The 6,135-nt window shown below is 55.0% G+C and overlaps 1 long non-coding RNA gene across 1 annotated transcript; it reads left to right on the top strand.

The window, feature by feature from the left end:
* The first annotated feature begins 1,731 nt into the window (after positions 1-1,731).
* On the top strand, positions 1,732-5,684 carry LOC131489471 (uncharacterized). Its single transcript, XR_009250577.1, has 3 exons — positions 1,732-2,105; positions 3,005-3,054; positions 4,936-5,684. It is a non-coding gene; the product is annotated as an uncharacterized LOC131489471 (long non-coding RNA).
* The last annotated feature ends 451 nt before the right edge of the window (positions 5,685-6,135 follow it).

Genomic DNA, 6,135 nt, shown 5'->3' with positions numbered 1-6,135 from the left:
CCCCCCACAAGGTTCGGAGGCTGAGGGGGGGGGGGGGGAGGACCAGTGGGAGAAGGAGGATTTTAGCTGGATCTGCAACCTTTTATTTCTGTAAAAAGAGAGATCTGACGCACATTTAGCAAAATGTGAGTACGTGTGTCACCCGAGCCGGTTGGATACACAATCTGTTACATTATTAAGTTTACCCTTTGATTGTTTGAAATAGTTTGCGGTTTTCAAGATACTGAGAAAGTGAGTTCAAGATACTGAGAAAGTGAGTTTGGAACGGGGATGGTGTAATAACTGTGAGAGTCTGGTTTGTTATTTGAAATATGTTCCCCCCGCGGGGCATGCTGGACATGTTAGAAGGGTCTGAATCACGTCGTCTGTACGCGTGAGTTCAAAACATACCGTACAAGCGTAGCGGGCTCTGTCTGTCACCTCTGTGATCAGCGCTAAGGCCTCGGGAACAGTGTCGAAAAAGATCACCTCCTCTCAACCAAAACAAGGCCACTTGGAGGCTCTCCCAACCTCCCTTGGAAACCTGTGACTACTCAGGCCTTTTACTGCCGTCAGGAGTTAGGAAAATATTTGACAGAGAACCCCAGTAATGGGGGTTAAAAAAACCAAAGGTTGACTTCTCAGAGGTAAACAAAGTGAGGAGGGACTCCTGGCTTTCATCTTGTGGTCTAAGAGGCTGCCGGGGCTCCGGCCATCTCGTCTGCATTCTGACCAGCAGAAAGGAGGAATAAACGACTTCCATTTACAGTGGCCAGTGCCGCGTGGTTTGGCCACACCTGTCTGCAAGGGAGCCTGGAAAATGTCACCCATTCTCGCCAGCTGTGTGCCCAGCTAAAAATCAGGGTTTCTGTTACTGAGGAACAGGGGCCATCAGGTACAGGGGAACAACTCAAGAAGTCTTTGCCATGGGGCTGTGGGGGGTGGAGGAAGGGTCCGGGCCCGAGGCCCTGTCACTGCTCCTCCACCCCTGGAGCTCAGGTGAGGACCTGGGGGCCGCAGCCACAGAGTGCCACCGTGGCGACCCTGCCTTGCCCGCCACACGGTTCTTTGCTAAGTCCTTCGGTTGGGTTTTGCTCGGTGACCCCGGGCGGATGGAGCTGATCCAGGGATTACCCAATAGAAACAAAAGAAAAAAAATTTTTTTTACATCTGCGTCGCAATAGTAGGTATTCATTATATTAAACAGAAAGGAGAAAATTGAAACGTGGAAATGTAAAAGCTTTACCCCAAGTTTCACCATCCAGAGGCAATCAGTACCCTTAACATGTGGTAACCCGTGGGGATTTTTCCTTCTAGACTTCTCTCTCTCTCTAATTGCGACGTTTCTTTTTAGCCTGGTTATAATCATACGGTGTATTTTGCGTTTTATTTGGTTTCTTCGTTTAGCGGTGTCACATAAGAGCTTTGCTGCCTCCTTGAAACCTCGTTTTTTATTTAATTAAATGTATTTATTGATTTATCTTTTTCAAACGATATGTATTTTTGAGAGACGGAGAGTGCGTGTGCACGCGTGAGCCGGGGAGGGACAGCGAGAGGGGGACAGGGAATCGGAAGCCGGCTCAGCAGCGAGCCCAACGATACGGGGCCCAGATTCACAAACAGAGAGATCGTGACCGGAGCCCAAGTCGGACGCTCAACTGACTGAGCCACCCAGGCCACCCCCCCACCTCCCCTGCAACTCTGTTGGAAATGACTGCCGTCTGTCCCAGCTGGCGGCTGTCTCTCGGTTTGGTGGGGTCCCGGGGACAGTCCTCTGGTTTTCTCCCCCTTCCTTACTTTATCAGACTCTCATTTAAGCCTTTTGCCTCAGGGAAGGCATATGGCAGGGATAGCCTCCGAGTCACTTTCTGGAGCTTTGGGAGCCCTTACAGCCCCGGTTACCAAAGTGGGGTGTGCCCAGGGGGTGGCCAGGAGGATGCGATGGGGACTCGGGAGATTTTCCCGGACAGATCTCCAACACTGGCCCGCTGTTATCTCTTTGCACAACCTATTCCAATCCTTTCTCTCTTGCTTTCCCCTATCAAGAGCTGGAAAGCTAAAAGTTCACCTTTCCAGACCTCCGGGCAGCAATCGTGGCCGTGGGGCTCACTTCCGGCTCGTGAGAGGTAAGCAGAAGCGGGCTGGGGGTTGCTTCTCCAGCAGCCGCACCCCTCCTGCCCCCTCCTCCCGGCATCCTCAGACGGTAAGAACTTTCTGTGGCCCAGGAGTCTGGAGCCAGAGCCTGAGTCCTCCAGCGCTCCGCAGCCCCCGCCGTGCCCTGTGGATCTCCCATCGCTGTGGCTGGACACTCAGTGTCTCTCGTGAGACTGTCAGCTCCAGGAGGGGAGCCTGGATCCGTGCCTGACACAGAGTCAAGTGCTCAGTAATCTTTGTTGAGTGACTGATCTGGCACCTGCTGGGTCCAGGCTAGGCATGTGATTTTGCAGCCCCACATTAGAGCGTGGCTCTTCAGGTCGTCAAAGCAGAAAAGAATAATAATGATTCCTGAGCGAGGCTTTGAAGGCTCCAAACCCTCCACCCCCCCCCCCACCAGAAGGCAGCGTAACTTAGTGAGTTAAGAGCAGAGGCTGGCAAACTTTTCCTGGAAAGGGACAGATGTAAATATTTTTGGATTTGTGGGCCACCACTGGCTCGGGTTGCAACTTCTCAACTTTTACCGGCCTAGCACGAAAGGAGCCGCAGACGATATGTAAACGATCGCGCCTGGCCGGCTGTGTGCCGATAAACCTTTATTGACAAAAACAAGCAGCGGGCCAGATGTGGCCCGAGGGCTGTAGTTTGCGGACCCCCTGGTCGTAGAGGGTGGACTCTAGAAGCAGACCGCCTGGGTTCAAGTCTCTCTCTCCTCCGCCCACTGGGAAGCCCGGCTGGAAACCAGAGGGAGCCCGGGTCAGCCTCCTGGTGCCTAGAGCCCAGGGGAGTGTGGGTGTCCGGGGCAAACGGAGAACATCCAGCGCCGAGGCTGCTAATGAACGACATCACGGCTGGAATGTTTTCATCGCAGCGTTACTCCCGAGAGTGAAACGAGGAAGCCGGCCGCCAACGGAGAGATGGGTAAGTAAAATGTGGTCCATCCGTGCGGCGGAGTATTACTCAGCCCCGAAAAGGAAGGAGGGCCTGACACCTGCTCCAGCACGGAGGAGCCTGGGGGACGTGACGCTGAGTGAGAGAAGCGGGTCGCAAAAGGACACGTGCTGTGTGATCGCACTGACACGGGGCTCCCCGAGGGGTCACGCTCCTGTAAGGTCATATCCGCAGGTTCTAGGCAGACATAAATTTGGGGGGGGGGCACTATCCGCCCGGGGTCATAGGATTCGCGGGAGTGGGTCTGTGCACCTGCGCAGGGCGGACACCTCACTCACCCGTTGTCACTGTTGTTATTCCACGGGAGAAACAGAAGTCCTCCTCTCAAGTCGCTTCTGGGGGGCGGGTCTGTTCTGTGAGGCCCCAATAAGTGCCTGACGGGGATATGCGTGGCTTTGTGCCTGAGGCCGGCCGGAAGCCTGCCCCTTCCAAGGATCGTCCTCTATCTCCAGCCCCCCCCCAACCCCCTCCGCACCCCCTCCCAGCATTCAGCTGCTTAGTTCAGCTGGGGAGGGCGCAGGCTGCCGTAAAACAGAGGAAGCTGCTCCCATTCTGGCTTTCCAACAAGGAGGGCTTAATGAGGCAATTAAGCAGAACTATTTTCTCTTGATCTCCCTTTCCATCTTCCTGAGCCTGGAGGGCCCTCCGAGAGAGAGAGGAGCCTGCCTCCCCCCTCCCCCGCCCCAGTTTCAAGAACAGGAGGAGAGGATTCAGAGAGGGGCAGTGGCTGGGCCAAGGTCACACAGCGAGTTGGTGGGACCGCCAGAGCCGGCACACCCCAGGGCCCCAGGACCCCGGCGGGTGAGGGGGTGGGGGATGAGCGAGGTGGGGGATGGTGGCATACTGGGATACCCAAGGCCTGGCCAGGGAGTGTGGTCACCGTGAGGCCCCACTGGACCATACCCACGCGGGGGACAGGGGGCCTGTGTGACCAAGTCAGCTGAGTTTCCAAGAGAAGCTAAAATCCACATTTGTAAGGAACGCCACATAATAAGTCCAAGTTCTAGACAGCCCAGTATAGGCCAAACAAAGAGGTCCTTGCTGGGAACAATGTCTGCACTCGGATATCGGATATCGCAGCGCCCGGGGCGGATGGCCCAGAGGCTGGATGCAGAGGAGCGAGTGTAGGGCCCAGCAGGGTAGGCACTGGCTTCTCCTCGTCCCCTGAGTAGTGAGGTGGGATCTTCCTGGACTGCCTACATTAGTGTTCCCTCCAAGATCTCCTTACAGCCAACGGGTCTGTAGCAGCCCGGCCATGCACAGTGTATATGTTGAGCACTGCACGAGGGCGCCCAGGAAGAGGTCATCGGGGTGATTTCAGGCCACGCTTGGCTTGCTTGGCTGCTGGTCCTGGAAGGAGTATCCACCACCTGTCGTAACGCACCCACCCAGAGGAGCTCCATTTTCTAACTCTCGCGGTGGTGCTGGACCAGGTTGGGTGCTCCAAGGGGAGATCAGATGTGTGAGAGTTGGACTGACGGCAATAGCTCTGAGGGGACAAGGGTGGGGGGAGGAGGCAGGAAGGCCTTCAGGCTGAGATGCCGGCCTCACCTCTGTGGAGGATCAAGAAGCTGAAGAAAGGTTGGGTAGGAGGGGCTCTGCACGGCCGCGAGGGAGTGTTGTTCAGGCGGATGTTCAGCCGGAGCCGAGAGGCGCCATCAGGGGTGACCCTCATCCTAGCAGAAGGGGCCTGCGTCGTTTCGCTTCCATGCTGGGTCGTGGGCGGGAGCACCCGGGGGCTCCCCGTGTACTTCTGGAGGTCAGAAGTCCGAAGGGAGCCTTATGGGTCTAAAATCATGGGGTCCACAGGGCTGGCTCCTTCTGGAAGCCACCATTCCTTGTGTCTTCTAGCTTCTAGAGGAGGCCTGCGTTCCTTGGACCACCGCTCTTCCTCCGCCTTTAGAACCGGCTAGTCCGTGTTTGGGGGGAGCCGCCCCTCTCCTGTCTTCGTCCACGTACTTCTCGCGGATCTGACCATTCTCCTGTCCTCTCCCCCTCGAGGATGAGTTGGAGGCACTCAATCCTGGCTCATCAGAGTGGCTCGTGACCTTGGCCAGGCCAACGAGAAGAGCTTGGCCTGGGATTTGGGGAGGGCTCTTTTCCTGCAAGGTGGCGACACCAGTGGAATGAAAATCTGGAGCGGCTGGCGGGCCTCCTTCCGCCAAGGACGAAGACCTTGCTTGAGAGTCAAGTCCACGCAGAAGAAAGCAGACTAAGAACCAGAGAAAGGCCGATTGCTATCGACCTTGAGACCTGGATCCAGCTGTACCTGAAGCTAGCGAATAGGTCCTGACGTTTTCAGACGCTGAGATCATAAATCCCCCTTCTGGCTTAAGCCGACTCACACTGAGTTTGTAGTTCTCGTGACTGGGAGCCCTGACCGGTACTCCCTTCTCCGATCTTGAACACCCAACTCGAGACTGCAGAACGAACGCGCCAAATTCACGTCAGCCTCCCTTGCTTCCCTTCCTCTCCCCTCTCCCTCTCTTCCCCTGCCAGCCATGCTATTGGGCGATACATCCTAATGTATATTTAACAGTGGCTCAAAATCAAATTAATTTAGATTGGTTAATAAACTGTAACATCCGTTTCTAAATCAAGCTACATTTTCCTCTTGAGCAACTAAATTCATGCCTGTTGGTTTAATTTGTTGCTATTGTAATCCTTTAACGCTGATGAAATTATGGAAAGGTTTCTAGTGAAATTATCCAGATTTGATTAGGGTTGGACATATTAATATTTTTCCTTCCCGGTCGTCTTTGGAGAGAGATCGGCTGAGAGTGTGCATGTTCCCACGTGCTGTGGACTGTGTTCTCAGAAGGCAGACAGACGCGTCCTGTCCCTTAGCAGATAACCCTGCTTTGGGTGTGCATTTATCGAGCGCTGGCTGTATGCACAGCCACGGATGGTAACGTTCTCAGTGGAGGGCTGAAAGAAGAAAAGCTTCTGGGCGTCTCTGGAACAGTTGCTGTGAAGGATGTAGGGACCCTGAGGGTCCCCTTAACTTTGCCTCCTTGTGGCCCCCACCTCCAATTGTAACTCCAGGGCTAC

This window comes from Neofelis nebulosa, chromosome 11 (genome assembly GCF_028018385.1).
Source record: "Neofelis nebulosa isolate mNeoNeb1 chromosome 11, mNeoNeb1.pri, whole genome shotgun sequence".
NCBI classification, from domain to species: Eukaryota; Metazoa; Chordata; class Mammalia; order Carnivora; family Felidae; genus Neofelis; species Neofelis nebulosa.
This window is presented reverse-complemented; position numbering and strand designations above follow the sequence as displayed.